The 14,593-nt window shown below is 45.5% G+C and overlaps 1 long non-coding RNA gene across 1 annotated transcript; it reads right to left on the reverse strand.

Annotated features, from left to right (window-relative positions):
- Nucleotides 1-1,287: 1,287 nt before the first annotated feature.
- LOC122497188 lies at nucleotides 1,288-4,607 on the reverse strand. Its single transcript, XR_006301043.1, has 2 exons — nucleotides 4,402-4,607; nucleotides 1,288-1,515 (listed from the first exon to the last, which is right to left on the reverse strand). It is a non-coding gene; the product is annotated as an uncharacterized LOC122497188 (long non-coding RNA).
- Between the last annotated feature and the right edge of the window lie 9,986 nt (nucleotides 4,608-14,593).

Here is a 14,593-nt window from a genome sequence, read left to right on the forward strand (position 1 = left end):
GGCTCCTTGATGTGTAGAATTTCCTCTGAGCTCTCTGCAAGACCCCAGGGACAGCCATTCATCACTTAATGCATTGAAGCAAATCATATAAAAAGGCTGGACAGATTTTTCTTTGCATTTAAAGTGGATTTAGAATGTAGAATAAGAAATATTGCCCTTGCCGTGTAAATAACTTTTGAGGGAGTCGTGTCCCCGCTGTATGGGAGTGCTGTAGATCCTGACCATAAGCGTTTAGTGTGTCCCTTCCTGCCCTTCCTAGGGTGAGGGCGTGGGGGGTCTGGCATGGAGCCCCCTACCCAGCCACCCTCTTTGCCATTTACCCTTTTCCTTGCCCACCCTCTCTCTTACCCATGGCCACCCCCACCAGCCAACATGCTTTTCATCTCCGTTTTGCAAAATCCTTTTTCCTTGACCCCTCTAATATCAAAGTAGGATTTGGCAGTCACATGTTGGTGCGACGCTTTTAAGTGGACTCACTTCAGATTAAAGCGTGTGATGAGTTTTATAGTTTGCTTTAGGCTACCATTTAAATGACTTGGATAATGAAATGGACAACCGGGTGGACTAAAATAAGTCTCATCTGAGTTGGACAGCAAAGAACCATCCCTCCTTGCCTCTCAAACAGCCGCCATCATGGTTTCCGAGACCCTTGAAGCTGATTCTGAAATCAGTTCTCACTTCTGCATCAGTTCATAAGTTATTGGGGAAATTAGTGGGTTTTGGCTCATGCTAAGAGTCTGTTCATTTGACCAGTAACTTCTTGCCCTCACACATCATATTCACGTGTACTTCAGTTGAGCAAAGTAATAAAACATTTGTTGAATTTTAGATCCAAAGAGACATGTTAGGAGGATTAAATACTCTTTGACCTTAATAAGGTCTCCCATGAGGAATTTGTCTTCAGCAAATCACAGAACAGGGTCTACTGGCCAGCCAGGTCAAATTACCTCCAATCATGGTCGGCTGATTCGATGCAGTTTGTTATTTTCCCCTTGTCTTTACCTGTGTGTTTTGCTCAATATTTATTGAGGCTCAAGGCACTGTAGAACAGCTCAGCCAGAAACCATGCCTGTTATTCATTCGTTCACTCACTCATTCTATTGAGCACCTGCTATGTGCCAGACTCTATGCCAAAACTTCTATTCAGGAGCAACATTTCAGTGAAGTTGGTATGGGCTAAGACATACAATAGAAGACTTAGGGAATAGACATGATGTTGCATATTAATCCAAGACAATCAGAGGATGTACTAATTATCTAAAACAGGCTTAAAACAATAAGCACTTACTCTCACAGTTTCTGTGGGTCAAGAACATAGACATGGCTTAGCTGGACATCTTCGGCTCAACACCTCTGATATGGGCGCCGTCAAGTTGTTGGTCAAGGCTGCGGTCTTATCTGATGGCTCACCTGGGGCTGGTAGTATCTGCTTCTAATTTTACTCGTGTTGTTGTTGGCAGGCCTTGTTCCTTCATCGCCTGGGCCTCTCTATAGGGCTGTCTTATCATGTAGAAGCTAGTGTGAGAGCACAAAAAAAACAGAAGCTCAGTCTTTTTATACCTTGATCTCAGAAGTGACATTCCATCACTTCTGCCATATTCTTTGTTAGAAGAGAGTCAGGAAGTCCAGCTCTGACTCAAGGAGATGAATTATACAGAGGTATGAATACCAGGAGGTGGCTTCTGGCCTTAATATATCATATTAATGTATAGTTTAGTCGGACATGTTAATAAATAAAACTTTTGTTTACTTCTAGACCCAAAGATAAATGTTGGGATTTATTAAGTAGTATTCTAACTTCATATTACAAATAGTATTCTCCCAGGAGGTATGAGAGGCCATCATCAAATGGGGGATATCTGAGAGGCTATCGACTACAGAGAGTGTGTTAGTTAGGAATTGGATTTGGCTGCTCAGTGGCTTAAACACATAAGCATTTATTTTTCTAACATAATGAGAAATTTCGAGGCAGATAATTACTGGCTTTTGCTCAGAGGCTAAGGGCTTTGTGTCTCTTCCAGCTTTTTTGCTCATGGCCTCAAGGTCACTGCTAGAACTCCTGCCTTCATGTCTGCATTCCAAATGGCAGGAGGGTAGGTGAGGAATGGGGGGAAGAAGGCGAAAAGACTACCAGCCCAGTCTCTTCCTCCTTTGTTCTAGGAAGTGCCACTCGACAAGCTCCATTCACATTTCCATGGCTCTCCCTACCTGTTGTAGACCCTGGGGAATGGTAACCGTATGAACCATTTATCTCAAAGTGCCCACTGCCTCCAGCCTTTCCCCCAGCTCATGGCTACAGACACCTGACTACTTTGCTACACCACCACACCCCCCCCCCCAAGCTGATCTTGTGTCCATCAAGCCAATAAGCTGATCTTGTGCCCATCAAGCCAATCATGGCCTCTGTTAGCTGCTGCTCTTGTGTTCTATGAGTTTGTGTGACCAGGCAGGGGGATTCCAGTACTCTCCCCAGAGCCTGCCCACTCTCAAGCTGACAAGGAAGGAAGCATTAGACTTTTATCGTTATGAATGGGAGTACAGAAATCACGGTACAGACAGCTTGGGAAGCCTAATTCAAATATCAGAAACTAACTTGGGGAAGTTGACAGTGTGAAATGTACTTAAGAACAGGGTCATTCATATGTCCGTTCGACAACGACCTGGCGAGTGTCTGGCGTGTGCGTGTCACTGCCAGGGCCACCCCAGTGAATAAGAGAGGCAAGCATGTGGGCACCTTTGAGAGACCCAGTGCCACCCTGTTTTGCCAGGGACTTAAGTCAGAGTCCTGGAATCCCATCTGCCTCTCTTGCCTATTCCTTATGACAGTGAGTAGTTAGAAGCTGGGAGTCCTGGAGAAAGACGGTCCAGGTTCGAGTCCCTGCCTTGCCAGTCCTGTGTCCCCTCAGGTGAGCTGCTGAATGTCTCTGTTTCCTTGTTTATAAAGTACTTGCCTTATGAAGTTGTGGGAGGATTACGTGCGAAGATGCATACTGCTTAGCATAGGGCCAGGGGCACTGTAAAAACTGTGCACATGTCAACCACATAGATGACAGTGCCGATAAAGATGATGGTGATGACAGGGACGACGACGGTGATGGTGACTGTTTCCACTTTAGAATTTGATTACACTTTCCTTACTCGTGAGGAAGTGCATGCCGGTTTATATCACACGTATTGTCTACTTTTATTACAGAGAAAACACTTTTCCACTGCAGATGGACCCTTTTGCCTCCCCGTCTCCCAGGGTAAAGAGAGATTCCAGAACAACTCTTGATTGGTCCAGAGGCCCCGACAATTCTGCAGACAAGCAGCACCTAACTTAGGAGAGCACATGTGGTCCAAAGAATTCTTTTGAAGTCGTTAACTGTCGTTGCAACTTCCCAGAAATAAACTGATATAAATTGCATGTAGGTCTGCCCACTGAAGGTACACTTAGCTCCTTTTTAAACATTTTTTAAAGTTTATTTTTGAGAAAGAGAGAGACAGAGTGCAAGCAGGGCAGAGAGAGAGGGAGACACAGAATCTGAATCAGACTCCAGGCTCTGAGCTGTCAGCACAGAGCCCGACGCGGGGCTCGACCTCACGAACAGCGAGATCATGACCTGAGCCGAAGTCGGATGCTCAACCCATTGGGCCACCTTAGGGTGCATTTAACTCTTAACGTGACTTGTCCGTAGCATTAATAGGATCAACCTGAGCCCTGGATCCAGGGAATTAGGAGGAGGTAAAGGAATAAGAAATAGGGAAGAAGAAATTTGAAGAAGACAGGAATGCTGAAATAGGGAAGTTTACCCATGATCACCTCTACCTCCAATGCTCAATGTGGTGTCCCCCTTCCCGTCCCTCTGCCCTTCTTTTGCTGAAGCTGAGCTCACTTCACCACGGAGAATAGGCCAGTGAAGGGACAGCAAGCCGAGAGGGCTGACCCATACCCAGCAAGAGGGCTAAGCATCTTTGGAGGCAATGGCTCCTTCACAAGAAAGTGCTTGTGAACGCAAATTGAGTTGTAATTGTCAACGTTTAAAGGCGTTTGTAAAAAGAGTCGTTATGCAGTGAACTATAGCAAATGCTTCAAAATGCGCCAAGCACATGCGAGGTGCTGGGGACACAGAAATGATCAAATAAGGCACAGCCTGTTCTCATGTTGCAGCATTTTTGTAGAAAAGATGTTTTGCTTTAGAAAAGCCAAATCAGACACCAGGGAGTCTGGCAGGGGATCCACGCCAGGGTCAATGTCTGGGGCTGTTCAGCTCGCTGTACCTGCTGTCTCCCCTCATCCAAGTCCAGAGCTCCCGTAACTCTCTGCGTTACAGGCAGGGATGCGGTTGCTGTGAATCGAGTGTGAATTAGGACAACTCCTTCTTCTCATGGAAAGTAAAACGAGTGGTCCTAAAATCTTACCTTGCAATCGCTGGCATAGTTTCCTTTTTTCTTCTTGTGTCTGGATTTTTCTCCCCCCGGGACTGCTCTGGTATGGGGTTGCATCCTTGGTTCAAAGCCAATGTGTGTGTCTGCAGGAAAGAAAGTATGGATTAGTAAGACTGCTTTGCAGGCAAGAAACCAGCCCTGGAAGTGGGCAGCTGAACAAGCCCGGGCATGTCCTGCCATCCGTGACTGTCTTAGTTCTGGTCCCTGTTCAGGAGAGGAGGAGCAGCTCACTTTGGTGGGAACTTGCCTTTGTGAACTGAAGACACGGTGGGATGATCCCACTGAGGACCATGCAAGCTTCAGCATGAAATTAGACGCCCCCACCCGCCTCCAGGCACTAGGGAATTTTAATAATGAAGAAAATGCTTCTGTTGTCACGTTAAGTGAAATAAAGCAGGGCACAGTTAGGTATACAGTGTGAATACATCTATGCAAACAGATGAGGAGAGAAAGGAAGAGGGCAGGAATGGGCAGAGGGAAATACATCAAAATATTAACACTGCTTGGCCTCGGGCAGTGGCATGAATGGTCTCTACTCTTCTGTATTCTCTAGATTACCCCCAGACAGCATTTATAGCTTTTATAATAAAAACTATATAAACTTTATATGAAAACATACATGCTTTCAAGATCTTAGTACTTTCCCGCAGCTTTAAGAGCACCAGATAAAAGAAACCCCTGTTATTCTGACCAGCAGATGCTATCTTGATTAGTATGTATTCTCTCACCATTAACCAGATAAATGTTAAACAGAAGCTGGTGGGAGCTATGGTTTGTTGGGTAATCAGCAGATGAAATCACCTGTGAAATGAAAGCAAAACAAAAATGATATGAAAACAAAAATTTAAATTTCATGAACTACATCCGAAGACGATTTCCTCTCAGGGGCAGGTTAAGAAGCATCCTAGGTAAAACAAAGGTATTTTTGCAATCATTTCTCACGCACAGAAAAGATGCAGCCTTCAATGCTGTTTTCCTTTACTGCTTTGCAGATCTGTCTAGAAACTCCAGTGTCCAGGGAGGCAGCCTATAGGCTCAAGGATGACTCTCTTGCCTGAACTTGGCAAGTTCCTTGTTGTAATTTTTATTTTTTTTTATTTAAAAAAAAAAATTTTTTTTTTCAACGTTTATTTATTTTTGGGACAGAGAGAGACAGAGCATGAACGGGGGAGGGGCAGAGAGAGAGGGAGACACAGAATCGGAAACAGGCTCCAGGCTCCGAGCCATCAGCCCAGAGCCCGATGCGGGGCTCGAACTCCCGGACCGCGAGATCGTGACCTGGCTGAAGTCGGACGCTTAACCGACTGCGCCACCCAGGCGCCCCTCCTTGTTGTAATTTTTAATGTGGGATTGTGGCATTGCTCTGTTGGAAACTGTTAGCGCCCTGATCAAGTTTTTGGAAAATCTTCATATTTTCAAGTATTTATATAGTGTTTGTTGCAGACAATAGCATTTCCTTTTTGCCTCCCCCCTCCCTCCTTCCCTCCCTCCCTTCCTTCCTTCCTTCCTCTCTCTCTGTCTCTGTCTCTCTGTCTCTCTCTTTCTTGTGGTAGGAATATTTAACATGAGATCTACTCTCTTAAAATTAAAAATAGAATTACCATATGATCAAGCAACTCCACTTCTGGGTATTATGGAGAAGAACTGAAACCAGGATCTCAGATTTTTTTACACTCCCATGTTTAATTGCAGCATTATTCACAATAGCCAAGGTGTGGAAACAAGCCAGGTGTCCGTCAATGGATAAAGAAAATGCGACAACATGGATGAATCCGGAGAACATTACGCTAAGGGAAATAAACCAGTCCTGACAAATACTGCATGATTCCACTTACATGAGCTATCTAAAATAGCAAAACTCATTGGACAGAATAGAATGGTGGGTGTTGGGGGCTGAGGGGAGAGGGAAATGAGGAGTTGCTATTCAACAGTTATAAAATTTGGGTTCTGCTGGGCGCCTGGGTGGCTCCGTTGGTTGAGTGTCCAACTCTTGATTTTGGCTCAGGTCTTGATCTCACGGTTCGTGGACCCTGCCTCGGGCTCTGTGTTGGCAGCCTGCTTGGGATTTTCTCTCCCTCTCACAAAATAAATTTAAAAAACATTAAAAAAAATTTTTGATTATGCAAGATGAATAAATTCTAGAGATCTTCTGTACAACAGTGTGCCTGATCAATTTTTGAAAGGCCTGACAGAATGGGGAGGTTCACCAAATCCGAGATGATGGTAGCCTTAAGGCTATTTGCAGACTCTCACATTCTTGTACCCAGAGTTGAGCAGGGTAGAGCCCACTGTATCGATTATGACTAGGGTTGGTCGCATATAATAGGAACCTCCAATAACAGAGGCTCCAATATGGAACGTTTTATTCTTTCATGTAAAAGATTCTAGAAGTGGGCAGTCTAGGGTCACATGGTGCCTGCCCATCGTGGCTAACTCAGGCAGTTTCCAGCTCCTGATCCTGCCGTCCTCAGGTGGTGGCCATGCCCAGCTGCAAGGGGGACTAACAAATATGGAATTGTTCTAGGAAGAATTATTCTGGGTTCAACTGAAAATCAGGAGCTCCATTATTTGGGGCAAAAGGGAGAGCAGATGTGGAGTTGGACAATGAGCAGTGGCTGCCATGCCATCATTTGAGCTGTGTTTGGTAGAATGTTCCTGGATCCCCCGGCGATGCATGGCAGTCTCTCAGTAGGGTCTGATGCGCCCTTTCTTGACCCAGAGACCTATAAACAAATAGTAGAGCAATAAGATAAATTACCTGCCCCACACGGCAGAATAGGGCAGGACAATGACAATGGCATTGCCATCCCATGAGGGGAAGATGGGGCGGGGAAAGGGACACACAGGGGTGCCTGGTCCAGCAATTCTGAAGTCTTCCTGGCAGCCAGGGTGAAGCCCCTGTGAGGTGGCGTCGCGAGGGGGGGTTGTCCCACCGTCTGTGGGTTTCTCCTTGGGGACCCTGCCTGTCCATTGTGCTTTGGGGTCCCTATTGATTTGGAGGGCCTTCCATCATCTTGGGAGACTGCAAATGATATGGGTTTGGAAACATGTCCTCAGTGGGAGCTGGGTGGTTTTTCTACCCTACTTCCTGTTGCTGGAAGGTTGGGGGTCCCACAGTGGAATAGTAAATGCTTTTTATTTTTTTTGAGCTGAAATTCACATCATGTACAAGTAACCATTTCAGAGTGAACAATTCAGTGACGTTTAGTATAACCACAGCATCGTGCAGCCAACACTTCTATCTAGTTCAAAACCTTTTGCAGCACCCCAGGAGGAAATGTTGCATCCATTTAGTAGTTGCTCCCGATTCCTGCCTTCCCCGGCCCCTTACAACCACTAACCTATGCTCGATCTCTGTGCACCTGCCCGTTCTCCATATTGCATGTAAATGGATTCATGCAGTATCCGATCTTTTGTGTCTGGCTTCTTTCACTGGGCATAATGTTTTCAAGGTTCAGCCCCATTAGAGTACGTATCAGCATTTCACTCCTGTTTATGGCTGAATAATATTCCGTTGTATGTATCAAATACTTCTTTCACAATTTCTTTGACAAGTCAGGTTCTGCAAAAACAGTCAGCTTCTGATCTGTCTGCTTCTGGTCGGTTCCGCCTGGATACAATCATACCCAGAGTGGTTGCCATCACACAGGTCTCAGCCCTACTTTATTTCCTTTCTTTCTTAGCCTGTACCTCTCTCTGTTTTGACTGAATGGTGGCTATCTTGGAACTTCCCAGAACACAATGTGGGGAAGGCCATGCCAGTTCAGGCCTCGGTCACTCAAAGACCTTCTCAGTTCCAACTCTTACTATTTGAAATCTACAAGCAGTTGACTTTTTTGACTTTGCAAAGCCCGAGTTTCTGAACTCTTTCTATTCCTTTCGTGATAATAACCATTCTGTTGACTCTCAGACAGCATTGACTATAAAAAAAAAGGGCATGATTTTGCATGCCACCAAAGAAATACACCTCAGCTGATTAAATCATGGCACACCATTTAGGGTCAATGCCATTACAATGCATATGTATATAAAAAGGGTGCATCTCAGAGTCGATGGCACGCAGTAATAATAATAATAACATTAATGGCCGACACTAAGTGAGTTCTTACTATATGGCCAGGATTGTGGATATTATCTTGAGAGGTATCATTATTATGATCTCTTTTATCAAATGGAGCAGTTGAGGCAGAGGGAGGAGTCTGACAGCCTCTATATCTCTTGATTATAAGACTCCTGCTGGGATACAGTTTGCATTTGCCAAACCATAGCACAATTGCTTTTCATTCAGTCGTCTGGTGACAAACATTTATGGTCACCTGTAGGAGTGTGCATGTGGGTAGGGCAGGATTTTCTTATCAGGACCTTTCAGTCTCATGGGAGGGTAAAGGATTATAGTAAAATATGAAGGCAAGATAGGCAGATGGAATTTCAGTTGGCAACCTCATTCCTGGGCACCCTTTGTCCCTCCCCTGGCTCAGATTCTTCTGTGTGCTGGCAGTATCTTCTGTGGGGGGGACTATGTCCCTCCATAGGGAACATGGACCCGTTCTTTCCTGATGTCATAGACCAGATGCTATGGAAGGGCATTGATGGCCCAGCCTGGACCCATACCATGGCAGATACTGCTAGTTGCCAACTAAGAGCTCTGCCCCCCTTCTTGCTTAATTAAAAAACACATTCTATGTCAAGTGGCAGTGCGTCCAATGGAAAGACTACCTTTCTGAGACCAGCTTGTGGCTAGGCAAGGCCCATGTGACTTAGTTCTATGTGTGGAATTATTATGTAGGATTTTCGGCAAGAGTCCATAATGGCGGGGGTGGGAATGGCATTATACACTTCTTTCGTCTTCCATGCGTCTCCCTCCTGCCCATCTGGAGACTGTGGATTTGTTGGCTGGAGTTCTGGAAGCCATCCTGGATCATGAGGTCACTTGGAGGTTGAAAGCCATGCTCCAGCATGGTAGGTCAGAAAGACAGGTGCCCAAGTTCCTAGTGACCTTTAGAGGCTGCCACATCAGCCTGTTCTTCCGGTGCCAGACTGCTTTCACATGAGAGAGAAACAAAGTCCTAACTTAAGCCATTGTTACTATTTTTTTTTTTTTTTTCAGAAACATGCAGCCAGACCAAACCCTAGTCGATGTACTTGCTCAACTGTGTGAAAGGTGGTGAGGCACACTAGAACGATGGAACCGCCATTACCACATGAAAGGGGAAGGGGAGGGTCCACCAGGAAAGGGTGCTGTTAGACACAATGACAGCATATCCACTCCAAAAAGCTGCCACTTGCTGGGTGCTTACTAAAGGCCCAGCCAGCCCTCGGTTAAGCTCTCTACTTGCCCCACTCTTTAAGCCACACCAAAATGCTGTGACAAGACTCTCTCATGACCATGCTTACTCTCAGTTCACAAAGGAGAGGAGGAAGGCCCAGAAAGGTCACTTTCTCAAGTTGGGATGTGGTTCCCATCTGGGCCTCTTTGATGGAGGCACAAACCCTACACGGACTCCAAGAAGCTGGGTAGATGTGGAGGCTGTGAAGAGTGGCTTGATCAGATCTGTGGCTTTGTCGCATCACAAAAGTGAAAGAAACAGTTCAGAGAAGGGAGTGGTGTATGATAAGCCAGAGGCAGGAAGACATGGCAGACCCTGCAATACCATTGTTCCTGCAATGGAGGCGGGCAATACCTCTGAGTGAGGTCGGGGTGAAGGATGCGAAGACCACAATGCTCTCAATGTAACTTCTACTCAAGCCCTCGATGGGGTTGATCCCTATTACATATGAGATTTAACCTGTCAGTTTCCATTAAGAGCCACTCTAGATTGAAGGCACTGTCTTATGTTCTCGTTTGATTATATCAATAACCCATCTGCGGCCATCAGGAAGTGTACTGATCTTTTTCAACCCAGTTAAAGTTTTTGATTAGGAACTGTTTCAAAGGGAAAACTCAGATCGCGTGAGATGTGTGTGTCCACGTGAAGTGAAGTGAACATTAAGAAGGTAATGCTGATGCTAAAAACATCACTGGGCTTCAAATGGTTTGTTTGGTTTTGTTTCTCCAGTTATCAAGCCTAAGGAACTCCCCAGTTACACCAAATCATGCAAAATGATGAAGACGACCATCCTCTGGGGTTTACAATGGAAGAAGCCATTCGTAAGTTCCTCTGGTTAGCCCAGAATGGAGAATTTGACTGCCTTGACTCTTAGTAATGATTTCGCTTTGTGTTTTTCTGGTTAACATTTCAATAGGGTCTGTCTTCACCAAACCAGAAACAGCTGATACAAACGGTAACTCAGAACGTTATTAACGTGTTTGCCAGGATTAAACAATATCATGGTGGGTTGAATACTTACTCGTGGATGGTGCACTCTTTACTAGCACTCCCCCAACCCTAGGCCATAATACTTTTTCCATTTGAGCACAACTTCTCCTGGCTTTCCTCTGCCTTCACTGGCCAAGGATGCTGGCTTCCTTTCCTGTGTTCTCCCTCTCTATTTGTCATCCAGACCAGATCTTTAATTCCATCTTTAGAACTTTAACTCGCAAATCTACCTCCAACGTTGACCTTTCCCCCTCGACCGTTCCTCCCTACTCGACATCTCTGCATGGTTGCCTGAGAGGCATGTCCAAATGAAAACGACTGAAACAGAACCCACGATTTCTCCCTGCCCCAAACCGCCTCCTCCTGCACCACTCAGTGGCTCAAACTAAAAATCCGAGAGTTATGCTTGATTAATCTCTCTGTCAGTCCCCCCCAAGCCCAATCCATTCATCAGTGTTACCTCCCAAACTTTTTTCTAATAGGTTCTCTTTTCCCCATCCCTGATGCAATCATCACATCCCCAACAGGACACTCTGGACTTTCAGTTTCTACTGAGTCGTACATGAGTGGTTTACACTTAGCGGTAAGAGTCAGCCTTGGAAAGTTCAGATCAGACCACTCAGTCTCCTGTTTGTTTGTTTGTTCGTTTAATTATTTATTTAATTTATTTTTAAATATAATTTATTGTCCAGTAGGCTAACATACAGTGTATACATACAGTGTGCTCTTGGTTTTGGGGTAGATTCCCGTGATTCATCGCTCGCATACAACACCCAGTGCTCACCCCAACAAGTGCCCTCCTCAATGCCCATCACCCATTTCCCCTTCTCTCCCCACCCCGCCGCCCCCGCCATCAACTCTCATTTTGTTCTCTGTACTTAAGAGTCTCTTATGGTTGGCCTCCCTCCCTCTCTGTTTGTAACTATTTTTTCCCCTTCCCTTCCCTCCCTCATGGTCTTTTGTTAAGTTTTTCATGTTCCACATATGAGTGAAAACATACGATATCTGTCTTTCTCTAACTTATTTCACTTAGGATAACGCGCTCCTGTTTAAAGCCCTCAATGCCTCCTCATCGTACTTGGCATAAAATCTGAGCTCTTTCCCTGCTGCCCTCCCCAGCCCATCTTCTCTCCTTATCGCTTACCAAGCATTGGCCATGCTGGACTCTTTCACGTCCTGTGGCCCATCAACCTCCTTTTGGCTTTGAGGGCCTGAGCATTCGCCGACTCCTCATCCCAGGATGCTGCTGGCAGGCTCCCAGCTGCCATTCAATTCCCCACTTCAATGGCATCTCTTCAGAGTGTCCTATCTAGATGGCCTACTTATCTCAAGTAGTCCCCTCCTACCTATGCTAATTTGTTCACAGTTCATATCATTAGCTTGTATTTTTCTTGTGCGCTCATCTGTCTCACCACATCGGAATGTAAGCTTCATGAGAATAGGGCCCGTTGGTGTATTTTGCCCAGCTGTGCCCCAGGGCCTACTGCAGCACTCGGCACCTGGCAAGCGTTCATTAAATATTTGTTGGATGGTTGAGTTCCCAACTGCTCTCATTTTGCTCCACGTAGTTTTCTAGCTTTTTGATTATAGTCTGCTTTGTTAAGTCATGTTTTGTAATCAGGCCGCTCATTCACAGCCACTGGGTTTTAGAAGATGATGCATATTTAGTATGTGATTCATCCATTTGAAATTCTAGACTTTTGATTCTATCCTGTGAGTCAAATACTGTATTGATAGGACAACTTTCAAATAATCAACCACACATAGCTGGCATTTAACCAAGAGCACTTACGAATAACAGCCAATACTTAGAGATATAAGCACTTTACATCCATTATCAGCCAATTATTATAAGCCATTATAAGCCAATACTTAGAGATATAAGCACTATGCACCCATTAACTTTTTTTTTTTTTCAACGTTTATTTTTATTTTTGGGACAGAGAGAGACAGAGCATGAACAGGGGAGGGGCAGAGAGAGAGGGAGACACAGAATCGGAAACAGGCTCCAGGCTCCGAGCCATCAGCCCAGAGCCTGACGCAGGGCTCGAACTCACGGACCGTGAGATCGTGACCTGGCCGAAGTCGGACGCTTAACCGACTGTGCCACCCAGGCGCCCCTTAACTTTTAATTCTTATGTAACCCTATGAAGTTGAAACTATTTTTGTCTCCATGTTGCAAATGGGCCGAGTGTATTAGTTTTCTGATGCTGTGTAACAAATTCCCACAAACCCGAGTGTCTTGAAACAGCCCCCATTTGTTAGTTCACACTTCTGTTGGTCAGAAGTCTGGGTAAGTTCACCAGGTTCTCTGCACAGGGTCTCACCCATTGAAATGAGGGTGCCATCGGGGCTGGGCTCTTAGCTGAAGGCTTCTGGGGGAAAATCCACTTCCAAGCTCATCTGCCTAGTTGGCAGACTCCAGTTCCTTGTGGTTGTAAATCTGAGGTTCCTTGTTGGATCTCAGTTCTTAAAAGGCTGCCCTCATCCTGACAATTCTTGTGCTTGGAGTACCTGACTTCCTCTTCTGCCTGCAGCTGGGAAAAACCCTCTGCTTTTAAAAGGCTCACCTGACAAGGTCAGGCCCACCCACGAGTTCCCTTATCTTCTGGTCCATGGGCTTGGCCTTAATTACATCCTTTCTTTCTTTTTTTTTTTTTTTTTTACCTTGTTGTCCATTGATTTATCGATTCATTCAACAAATATTTCTTAACAGTCTACAAGGTGCCTGGCAATAATGTGTGGCAGGGGATGGAGTATGGCACAAAATAGACCCAATCTTCACCCTCATGAAAGACACATTCTTATGGGGAAAAATGAACAAGAAGAAATTAGGGAAATATGTGTACAGCCAGTTAACAAGTAGGGGGCATCCAGAAGAGAAACGGGGGTCCCTTCCCAGAAACCCTTAGATTAGTGTGGGCCTGAATAACCAGGAACGAGAATAATAACATCACTGTGCAAACACTGAGTGGACCAAATTGCAATCTTTGCTCACAAATAATTTGCATCAGAAAGACTCCTAGAAAAGCCATATCAAGTGCTTAGTTTTCCTTTTTCTTTTTTACCACCTGACAGTGCTAGGGATCCCTAAACAGCACTGATGTCGTCAGTTTGAGTCTACGATGGGTCCTTTTGGGGGGTTGAAGATGAGGTGCCGGGATTGACCTTGAGCAGTTGTGTGATAAAGCTCCTAGCTCTGACCTCCTGCAGTGGTGCTGGCAGAAAGACACACATCTTGTTCCAAGTGAAAGGATCAGAGAGATGAGAATATGATTTATTTGAGCTGATGTTTCCAAGAGATGAGTGCCTGTGTCTGAGGAGGGCAGCCACTACTCTATACATCAGCCTGAACTCTGCCTCCCTGGAAAGGTCCAGTGTGCCCATGCTCCCTGCAGTAGAGACCAAGAGTCAGAGCTCTAGCTCCCCGTGGCCAGAGCTCCTGGCTGGCCTTCAGAAGTAGCCCTCCGCACTGCACTTAGGCTGCTGTTTCTTGGATGGCTGGTGTCTGCAAGGTTGTTGGCCCTGCCGTCAGCCACAACATCCTCAATTCTGAGGTTCCTTCGTATTTTAACTCACATGAGACGTAGAGGTAAACTTGAGAATCTGTATTCTTTTTGCACCTCTTATCTCCTAATTTGTCAGATGTCACCATGCACCATGGTGTGAATCAATGCCAACCGTCAGGTTTAGAGTGGAGTATACCTTTAAGATTATCGGGTCCAGGGATTTCGCCCCTGACATGCCTGGATACCTGAGGAGTCCAGGATTAGCACAAATAGTCTTTGTGTACAAAGTGTTGCACGGTGTACATTTTACTGCTCTTTCTGGAGAGCCATCTGTAGCTT

Source organism: Prionailurus bengalensis, chromosome A3 (assembly GCF_016509475.1).
Source record: "Prionailurus bengalensis isolate Pbe53 chromosome A3, Fcat_Pben_1.1_paternal_pri, whole genome shotgun sequence".
NCBI lineage: Eukaryota > Metazoa > Chordata > Mammalia > Carnivora > Felidae > Prionailurus > Prionailurus bengalensis.